The sequence below is a fragment of the Sinocyclocheilus anshuiensis genome, unplaced genomic scaffold (assembly GCF_001515605.1).
Source record: "Sinocyclocheilus anshuiensis isolate Anshui unplaced genomic scaffold, SAMN03320099.WGS_v1.1 scaffold1473, whole genome shotgun sequence".
Classification (NCBI taxonomy): domain Eukaryota; kingdom Metazoa; phylum Chordata; class Actinopteri; order Cypriniformes; family Cyprinidae; genus Sinocyclocheilus; species Sinocyclocheilus anshuiensis.
In genome coordinates, this window is record NW_015548335.1 from 381,191 (window position 1) to 393,243 (window position 12,053).

Genomic DNA, 12,053 nt, shown 5'->3' on the forward strand with positions numbered 1-12,053 from the left:
GTGTGTGTGTGTGTGTGTGTGTGTGTGTGTGTGTGTGTGTGTGTGTAACAGTGTGTAACAAAGACATGCTATGAAGTGTTAGCACCAATTAAACTAAATGAAAATCAAAACCATGACTCTGACTAGGCTAACTCCTTTCTACAAAAGGTCAGATTGTTATGTTTAGAATTATTAAATGTATTAAAATAATATATACTGTACACTGAATTAGTAAAATACAAAATGGAATAAATAGTCCTGCTTATGCAATTCTAGTACCTTAAACAAAACTAAATATATGTAAATATTTGAAGTTTTGGCAAATCAAGTGCTTAATTATTCCTATTATTAATTAATAAGTATTAATAATAATAATAATAATTAATAATAATATAAAATCAATATATGCCATGTACATACAGTACATTGCAGAAATCTTGTTAGCTAATATGTTTTTACTTGTTTTCCAGTAAAAATATTTAAACATCCTTAAAATTGCATTAGATATTGAGAATATATCAACATTTATATAAGTCAACATTTAATTTAAAACATTTTCCAGTGTGGGGAAAAGAAAAATGTTGTGATAATAAATATTCAGCTTAACTAAAATAAACTAAAGCCAACTAAACCTATAATTTTAAGTTGAGCACAAACACATTTTTTTGTTGAAATGTCACTATTACTTATTCTAATGTTGAATTTTAAGTTGTGATAACTATATTCAGTTCATAGTCAGTGTTGTTTTAGTATATTTTAGTATATTATGTCTTTTGTTATTTTTAATTCGTTTTTATTTTCTGTTTTCTTTCTGATTTTGAGGCAAATTTTCAGCCATTGTGATTTTTTTTTTTTTTTTTTTTTTTTTAAGAACTACATATACATATGAAATTTTACTTTCCTTGTTGCCTTGGAAACTAGCTGAAATAAGTTTTATTTACTTTTTGTTTCATGCCACTTCATGTTTATTTTGTATAATACAAAAATTAAGTAATGAATTTATTTAAAGTAAATAAAGTTTTAGTTTTAGTTAATGACAATAACCCTATTATTATACAATTTTGTGTCTCATGTACATTTATTTTGTTTTAAGAGTGTTTCCAGATCGGAACTGGAAGTTTCAGGGAATTTTTGGTTTGTTTATTTGTTTGTTTGTTTTAGCCAGTTTTGCATGCAATATGCATATGCACAGACAGTGAATAGAAGGTACTAGGTCATTTGGTCATCACCTCAATCATGCAGATGTTAACATGTGGTCAGTCCAGGAGAGTTGCAATTGCAGAAATCACAGGATTTCTAGGAGCCGGTATACCATTAGATTAGCTGTGCATCACCAAAGGCCTCTTTAAATGCAGACGTCCAGGACTGGTCTCTCTGTGGGGCGGTGTTCAGGTCATGATGTGAGATGGAGGGATTAGGCCTCAGGTCAGTCTCCGTCTTCTCCACTACTTGAGACACCGGTTGAAAATTGGCGGTTGTTTGCCGCTGCTGGATCCAAACGTGACAGGTTTGAGTGTCCAGGGTCCTGAGCTCTAGTTAACAAGCTGAGGCCCACACCTATATTGTGGGAAGTGTTATCTGTCAAAACTTAAATCCATCCTGGTCTCTAAGGTAATAAGACCTTTACCCGTCCAAACTTTACTGACTGCTCCTAGTAGAAATCGGAGATTCGTCCCCGATGAATTCATAAGGACCGTAACAAGACCTTTGTTCTGAGAATCCAGAATGGTGAGTAATGCATGAATCTGATCAGCATAGACATATTTATGCTTAGACAACTTAAATGGCATGCTTAGATCACAAATGATGTGTTTTTATTGATACAATAGGGAATAAAAGTCCTGATTCTTATGTACAAAGGGACACTTTCCAGCCTGTTATGATACATTGCTTTATTTTCTAACTAAGTGGCTACATGACTGAAACATAATATTTGTATTTTCCACAAAATAAGTTTTGAATGATGTTTCAACTTATTTGCAAGTGACAGTGAGTTTTAGACATGCTTGCTAAGCCCTGTTGGCTTACGACTCTTAACTCTGAAGACCCAAGCTGTTTGTGCTGTAGATGTGAATGATACCTCAAATCATGTGGCCTGTCTGTCTATCTATCTATCTATCTATCTATCTATCTATCTATCTATCTGTCTATCTTCTTGAGCCGCAAACCAGCATTATAATAATTTCTGAAGGATCATGTGACCCTAAAATCTGAAATAATGATGCTGAAAATTCAGCTTTGCATCACAGCAATAAATTGCATTTTAAAATATACTGAAATAGAATAGTTATTTTGAATTGTAATATTTCATAACATTACTGGTTCTACTGTATGTTTTATAAATCGAATACAGCCTTAGTGACGTTCTATAAGAATATTTTGCTAACATGCAAGCTCAGAAAATATTATTTCTTTTGTTCTCTGAACATTCAAAAGGTCTAGTTTTTTTTTCTTGGTTATATAAACATTTAGGGAACATTCTATTAAAATTTTGCAAACATTAGGAGAATGTTACTTTTGAATGTTCTCTGAAACAAGTAGTAGCATTTAAAAACATTAGATAAACATCCAAAAGAAACATGAATGATGCATATATAACATTTTTGAGCTAACGTTTTGAGAACATTATTAAAGACCAGATAACTTTGAACGAACGTTCTATGAATAAACCTTACTGGAAGAATGTTCGTTCATAACTTTGAGAGAACCTTGCAAGAACGTTAGACCAAGTTCTTCCTCCATATTTTTCCAGTAGCCTACAGATATCTAAACATTCTTAAATCGAGATAAATTTACTTGAGAAACAAAATGACACAAAATGAAATATGAAGTCTTGTTTTCTGAAAACAATTTGTTTAAAACAAGAAAAGATATCTACCATTGGGGTCCTTTTAAATTAAGTTTATTTTTCTGACCCTGTTGGCGGACATGTTTTCTTGTTTTGCAACGTGATCTCATGATAATTCGTATGTATTTTACGTAAAATGTGACATGCCGTGTTTCTGGTGAGGTGTTTGAATGATGCGCGCGCGCCTTCATGAGTTCTCGTAGTGGATCGGGAAAATTATCTGGTTAATATATTTTCATCGATTAGCAACTTAAATTCTGCTCTGCACCTCACACAAACCTACTGTATTCCGCCAGACAGGACTGCGGCTGCAACGCATCGTCATTTGGATTACTTTTGGTACTGCTTTTGACATTTTTGCAATAAATAAATGATTGTAATTGCATGTATCATGTCCAATATGTTTTTCTTATACTGTACAGAAATGTTTAGGTTTATAGGTAGGAGTGGGATTAGCGACTATACAAATATGTTAATGCTATATTGTAACTAAAATGGTTATTTTCCTGCATATTTCGGTCAATTGCGTTTTATATCCTTTTATATTCACTATAAAATGGGTAGGTTAAGGTTTGGGGGTAGGTTAAGGGATCTAAAAATCTAAATTGCTTATTAATAAAATGATAAAAATGCATATTCGCTGTAAAATGGGTAGGTTTAGGTTTGGGGGGGTAGGTTAAGGGGTCTAAAAATCCAAATTGCTTATTGATAAAATGATAAAAATGCATATTCGCTGTAAAATGGGTAGGTTTAGGTTTGGGGGGTAGGTTAAGGGGTCTAAAAATCTTAATTGCTTATTGATAAAATGATAAAAATGCATTGATATGAATATCTTAATGATACAAAAGATACGTAAATATTTGTACGTTTTTTAGCTAAAAATACGTAGCGATTTGTACGTTTCAAACGTTGAAATACGTCTAAATTGTACGTTTTAGCACCAATAAAAACATACAAAAATGTAAGTTTTGTGCTTGTAAATATTACGTATTAATAGCTACGTATAAACATGAGACCAGGCTGTGTTTTAAGCAAAAACTCTCACAATTTTGGTACATTTTCAGAAAATAAGATGGCATGTCATTTTGTTATATATTTGTATTGGAAAAGGAGACAAAACTACTAAATATGAAAATCAGTTTTTGCAACTCTAAAACCTGTATGTATGTAGGAAGTTAATCAATGGATAAATTATGTCTTGCATGTCTCTTTTTTTATTTAGAAGTGCTAAATGTAGTAAAGACTTTCATGCAACAGTAATTATACACTTAGCACTTTACAGCGACCATCATGCTGTAACTTTAATTACGGGATTTTCCTATCAATAGCCCTTCAGTGGTGCAGTACACATCAATAACTCGCTGCTTCTCGAGGCCTGAGCAGGTTGGCTTAACAACACATGCCCCGGGTAGACAGTTTCCTTTATTCTCTCAACAACGAAGTCATTTCCTCTTGACTTCTCTTTTGAAAATACTTACTGGTCTTGAATCGAATCCAAGTTTTGAGGACCCCTGGTTCTGTCCTGCTTTCATGTGACTCCAGGCAGTTCATAACACAAATGAATAAAGGAGGAAAACAGCAGATGCACGACTAGAGGCCCGACCAGGCTACTGCAAGACAAGCCAGACATTTGAAGATCAGTCACAGTAATGAATCAGTGCCTATGAAGAAAACCTGAAATCTGCTGTACTGTGATATGGTACTGATTTCATAACAACACTGACCAAATCAAGGTCGACGGCATATCTAATCCGCAAATTCACACATACACAAACACAAAAAACTAATTAAAAAAAAAAAATGACAGTCCATGTTTTTAAAATGTATTTGTCTATGTGGAACATTTTTGGAAAAACTAAATAAATAAATTAAAGTAACAAGTATATTTTAGACTATGATTTTAGATTTTGCATAAAAGTAAATAAAAATAGACACATTTAAGATATATGAAACAAGTCTAAATATCTTACACAATATATCTTCTAATTAATATTAAAAATAATACATGTGAAATTAAATTTAAGGGTTTATATACTGTATATATATATATATATATATATATAGTGACGAGCGTCCCGAAGCTTCATCAGCGTCGCCACTTTTACATTGTAAATTAAATTGTAATTATAACAAAAATATAAATCTATCTATCTATACATACAGTATATATTTACAATTCTATAATTATAAATTATTTTTCTTGCATTTTTGCAATGTTTTATCAGCTGAATGATTAACATATCTCATACACAAACTAAAGCCCACTGAGCGATTAATCTAAGCATTAGTCATTTAGTCATTCATCCAGTCATTGCTGCAATAGTAGATACGTTAGACCCAAACAATAAAAAATAAAATACAATCATAAAAACACAGTTACAGTGCACTCGTACTAACACACTGCTGTGTAGTCATGTACTTGCCTGTTCCCTTTCGCTAGCCTCATTATTCTGATGCTGCCTTGATGACAAGACCAGATGTGGATTAATAAACACTCTGAGGCCCTTTGAATGAACCCTGCGTTTTATTTTATGCAGTTCACTCATGAATACATCTTCAAGGCATAGATACAAGAGTTTCTTAAAAATCGAAGACCAGAAATAGAGCACATGGGCTGCTCATTGCATGTTTTGCATTAGAGATACTTTATATTTCATGTCTCTTTATCAGGATGATGGCTAGGCTCGTCTCGGTCCTCCAACCACACGAAGTTGAGCTAAAAATACATTCGTGCACAACAGCCAGACCACAATACGCCCATTGCATGTGCTGAAATGATTTCGCATGGATTGACGTTGCCTGCAAACTGCATTTCTAAATCACATGTATTGCAACTTTTCCATGTTTCTACTCCAAACTGCAAGGAAGATACACATTCTGAACAGGAAGTATGACAGTAACTTTGACACAGAAATATTTTATGTCTGTTGAATTCTGTGGTTGCACTGACCTCAAATAGACATGCGTTTCTTCTGATTAATGAGTTTTTATGTAAAGCAGGTCCAATCAGACCTGCTGGATAGAAGAAAAATGGTAAGTAAATCTTGCTAGGAAAATTCAAGTCTATTCATCATATCAGCTATTTAATCAGAGCGATGGAAATATTCATAATATTTTATTTTCAGATGCAGCAAGACAAAAAATAAATATGAAAAGTGTTGCATCTTCACAAATTCACACTTTCAGGTGAAGCTGCATTTGTTCCAGGGAAACCGAGTTCATTTTCCCACTTTGGAATCTGTGTGATTAAGCAACAGCAACTTGGATTATTACATGGAAAAAGTCTTCACTTAATGATTATTAGATATGATGCATGAAAATAAATGTGATTCAATCCTGCTGGAATTTTAACTGAGATCAGGTCTAGAATTAAAACGAGCCGTACAGTTTATTTTACATCTAAGTTTGTCTTAATGTTTAATTTCAGATTTATAGATATGTATCCAAAAACGGTAAGTATCTCTCTCTCTCTCTCGCTCTCTCTCAATTCAATTCAATTTCAATTTAAGAGTGCTTTATTGGCATGACAAAAATTATACATTTGTATTGCCAAAGCAACTGCAGCTAGACTGCTTACAAATAGTGCACATATGTATTAACAGAAAGAAAAAGAATAATAATAGTAATAATAATAATATACGAAAAAGTATTAATCATGTAGTGCAAAATTAATTACAAATGTACGTAAGTATATAAACTAGAAATAAAAATGAAATAAGGGATTAGACATATTTACAGAAGCAAAATATACATCTAAGTAATATAATACAGTAATTTGGCGTAATATAATCTACATGTGCTGGAAACAGGTCAGGGCAGATTGAGAGTTTTCTCTTCTATGGTGACAGGCAGATACAGTACATATTGAGCAGCAAACACAGCAGTTCTTGTGTTCTCCTAACAGATGTGGCAGTTTCTCCTGGTTTGAAAGAGTTTTAAATGTCTGATGGATCTGCTGTATTTTATCATAGAACACTGTCCTTATATCTGTGTATTTGGGGCATTCTGTTAGGAAGTGCAGTTCTGTTTCCATCTGATTCAGATCACAGTGTGAACACAGTCTCTGCTCCGGTGGCAGCCATGTTTTTCTGTGTCTGCCCGTCTCTATCATCAGCTTGTGTCCGCTGAGTCTGTATCTGGTCAACGTGCTTCTCAGTTTCTTATCTGACACTGTGTACAGATACTCTGTCATACTGTACTCTCTCTTTAGGGCCAAGTAGCATTGCACTTTACTCTGCTGTTGTGTTTGGGTTTGCCAGTGAGTGATGTAGTTCTGTTTGATTTGTGCAGTAATCTGATTGATTCTGATGTTGTGATTCAATGCATCAGTCGATGTTAGTGAAGCATCAGGACTGAAGATCTGGATCAACTGAGGGAAGGTCTCTCTCTCTCTCTGTCTCTCTGTCTCTCTCTCTCTCTGTCTCTCTCTCTCTACAATATTTTTGCTGGATTAATATTCCTTAATTACCTATTTAATTTGTATATACAATTTAAAGGCCTCTGGTGAATGAAATTCGTTTTCTAATATCATCATCAACATATGGTTCATTTTTAACTGCACTTAGTGGCTTTTTTCTTCTAAAATTCCTATCAAAGAATAATAGATGCACACACACACACATATATATAGTGTAGAATATAGAGGGGGAAAAATATATATATATTTTTTTTTTTCTCTGTATATACTACACTATATATGTGTGTGTGTGTGTGTGTGTGTGTATATATATATATACTCATACATTGCGTCTCTTGTTTAAAAAAAAAAAAAAAATTCTTGTAGCAAATCACCCACAGGGTGACATTTTGTCCATTCTGGCCAAATGCATAAGAAAGCTGACTACAGTTGTGGTTCTGCGGTATGCAGTCAATCTTTTATCAGTTTAGACCACCAAACCAATAACTTTTACACCCAAACCCATGTCCCACAGCCACGGATCTCCAAAACATCCATCTTTCTATCCTCTTCCGCTATTTAGCACCTCTTTAACACTGTTTCTGCCCCATTTCAGACCGGTCTCCAAACACACAGACAGCACAGAGCCCCGTGCACGAGAGAACCTCACCAGCCCTGTCATGAAGCACACACAGCGCTCATGAACATCTGCTGGACAGCGCTGAGGCGGGTGGTGGGCTTCTCTGCAGTGACCGCTGGAGAATGGAATGCCATTGAGTCTTAACTGATTACAGCCAACAGGCCCAATGGCATGAGCCGCATCACGTCACCCAACACATATGGTGTAGGATTCTCATCCGCAATGACCATCGGCTATCGGGTGTCCACGGACGCTTTTTTTCATTCCTGGAGAAAGCAGGCTGGTTTAGCGAGAGCTACATGTGTTCATGTGCTTATGGATGATCTAGTATATATAGACTGAGTCAAATCTGTATGGAAAATTATTCATAATTTCCACGGATGGTTCAGATGGTTCAGCTCATACGTGTTTGGCGTATTGGATGATAAAAAATTATTAAGTCTCGCCTGCAAATGAGAAATTATGTATTCTGGAAGAAATAATGAGGCCAGTCTTTCTCATCATAATTGCAAGCAGATTGGAAAGCCGTGGAAACTTTGCTCTTTTATAAATATATATCCTAATTACTGTTAATACACACCTGATGGGAAAAATTGGGAGAACTAAGCCTTTGGAACATACTCAATCATATATCACTTCAGATTGTGGTTCGGTATTTGAAGATAGAGTAACTTTATTTTATTTTTGAAATTTTTACTGTATGTTTTTAAAGTCTTGTATGGTCACCAAGGCTGCATTCGTTTCATCAAAAATACAGTAAAAACAGTAATATTCTGAAATATTTTTATGATTTAAAATAACTGTTTTCTATGTGAATATGTTTTAATAATGTAATTTATTCCTGTGATCAAAGCTGAATTTTCAGCATCATTAGTCTTCAGTGTCACATGATATTTCAGAAATCATATGATGATTTGCTGCTCAAGAAACATTTCTTATTATTATCATCAATGTTTAAAACAGCTGTACTACTTAATATTTTTTTATGAAAACCATGATACTTTTTTTTTTCAGGATAGTTTGGTGAAAGTTCAAAAGCACAGCATTAATCCGATATAGAAATCTTTACTGTTTACTTTTACTTTTGATAAATTTAATGCATCCTCACTGAATAAAAGTATTAATTTTCTACACAAACCTTGGTACATAAAGGGAGGAGATCAAGTCTTATTGCAACATCTATACTTTCTATTGGCTGAATCCGTTTCAATAAATTACAACCCAACTTAGAAATGACCTAGATATTTCACATCATCAGCCGTTCTTTTCCCAGACAAACGACTGAAAGTTTTGCAATTATGCAAATATGGAAGTGTGGAAAAGCAAATGACAGACAGCTACACATTGGACTTCATTTAAAAAGGCCTGTAAAAAAATGCAAATGGAAAAGGAAGCTAGCGTTTTTTGCCAAAGGACAGGACAAGACCTTAGGTCACACTCTCTCCAGGAAAGCAAGACTGGACACGTTTATGAGAAGGTCAGGAGTGTTACCTCACAGCACCTTGTGTATGCTCATGTTCTCTTGCCCTGCGTTTGAGTGGCTGCTCATGTCAGATTCATAAAAGTGAGCCCTAGTTATCTGGGGTCAGCCAAGAAGCAAGTCAAACACAGCAAAGCCGTTGGCATTTGCAGATGGTACAGCCCCGCAGCCAGCTGAAACAAATGCCTGCCTGATAACACACATATACACATTCTTAGACACTCTGGCATTGATAATCAAACCCACAAATCCACACACACAAAAGAATGGATTCACACTCATCTGTGGGAACACAAACACACACACACACACGAACAAGACCCCTGGAAGACTTCCGACTTGGCCTGCGCGGAAGCCAGTATGGTTTGCTGCAGAGAGCTGGTGTGTTGAAACTTCATTGCATGCTTCAACGTGAGTAATACTTTTAATTATGGGTGTTCTGATTGTATGTAGTTTATTTCCTGGGGCTGATTCCAGATATTGGGTCATTCTCGCTGCGCGAAAGGCAAAATCTGTTCACGATTTAAATTCCTGGAGGAAGAAAATATATAACGATTTATTTTTTTATTATTTTTGCAAGGTCATTAAATGTATGTGACATATATTTCAAAGCAAATTAACTTTGTTTAAAACTTGAAATGCACGCTAAGAAAAGTGTCTTTTGGGGGTTAACTTAAAAAAAAAACACATGGTACACATGGTTCCTGGTATTCTCTACATTTACTAAAAAAAATAAGAGTTTAAATCATGGGATGGATGGATGGATGGATGGATGGATATTTAAAATACATTTTCATTTGGAATATACATATATAGTAAAACAATATATATTTTTTTTAATTAATAAAAAATAAATAGATAGATAAACATATATATATATATATATATATATATCTATATATATACAAATACATACGGTATTCTCTACATTTACTAAAAAAAATAAGAGTTTAAATCATGGGATGGATGGATGGATGGATGGATGGATATTTAAAATACATTTTCATTTGGAATATACATATATAGTAAAACAATATATATTTTTTTTAATTAATAAAAAATAAATAGATAGATAAACATATATATATATATATATATATATATATATATATATACAAATACATTAATATATAAAACATTAGAAAATGTTTTAATAAAATAAGAATATGAAGTAATAATAAAATAATATAAAAATATTTTTTTTTTATATAAAATATAAAATTTCAAATTCAAAGACTGATTAGTAGATATCAATTGCATTAATATATAAATCTAATAAGATAAATCTAACAAGTAATATAATATAATATAATATAATAGGTCAAAGTTCATCTCCCCAAAGGCCCAGAGCTGTGAGTGCAAAACAGAGTCAGTGTCACCTTAGCTTAGCCAGCTGAGGTTAAGATGGCTGAGGTCAAGGTCAAGGGTCAGATGCAGTTAAGCAGAGGACAACAGAAGCACAGTACTAGCATTAATCACCCCCGCCTCTCTAAAGCACTACACGACTCTCCCTCTCTCTGGGCCTCTGAGTTCCCCTGTCCTTGACCGCTCTCTTACTCAGCCCACAGTAACCTGCTGCCCAGCCAGAGGAAACACAGGCCTGCATTGACATCCAGCATCTAGACCACTGACTGTACCACAGTCATCCACTTCTACCCCAGCAGTCCACATGCTGGCTCACTGCATCAATAGGGCAGCAGAGACTTATTGACAAGCCCTTGGCACCGGTGGACCGGTCCACTACGGAGTGTGGATTTAAAATGACAGCATTAATGCAGCAACACTGTTCGTGACTGGGCAGCAGAGACTGAATTCTGACCTGCTGCATCAGGCTAATCGGCACAGCCATCAGGGGTGCATCTGCAGAGCAGGAAGAAGCGATTTCGGAGGATTCCGGGAAGGGGGACTAACATTAGTTTGTGTTGATGAGGCAACAGGGCAGGTGTTGCCCCGTTCTGTTGCTCCACCTGCTGCTGTCCGTCAGCCCCGGAAGCGCATGCTGCACATTCTAATGCTGTCACCCTAGCCAGAGTTTCCTCGCTTTGCAATCTCAAATATTATATACTTGCTTCCTATACGGAAAAACGATCCTCCATGACCCACTGTCCTCCAGGCCGGTATCAATCCCAGTAGGTTTATCTCTCGGCTGGACTGTTTGTTTTGGTAAAGCCACTGCACTCACATGGTACCGCATGGGAAAGCGATTTCCCACAAACCCAACCTTGACAGTTCATTGCTGCCTTAGATGGGCGTCCCAGAGCCAGCTTCTGTCATCCGATACTCCATGCAGGAGAACTGGGGTTTTGGAAGTGCTCCCTCGATGTAGCGAGAGGGCTCGTTAAATTAACGAAACACTCTATGATCAGCGCATTTTTTACAGCACTGCATGCCAGGACCGGTTCATGCAGAGCCGTGCTTTATCATCATCATTCTTGTATGAAATAAATGAGCAGATTGAGCATCTAAAGCTTCAGTTTTAAACAAGATTATCCTGAGATCTCAGTCAACATGAAATGCAGTTTGCAACTAATTTGACTTCTGTAATTGTAAGTGAAATGCATCAGACTGATCAAGGAGACTGAACTATGAAAATTTACTGTAGGGATGGATTTTGATTTTATTCATCAGGAATTGATTGGATTGTGAAAAACGGGCGTTATATATCAGAATGGCGCCAGGTTTGGAGGGGAAGGGTTGAAAAATAAAAGGA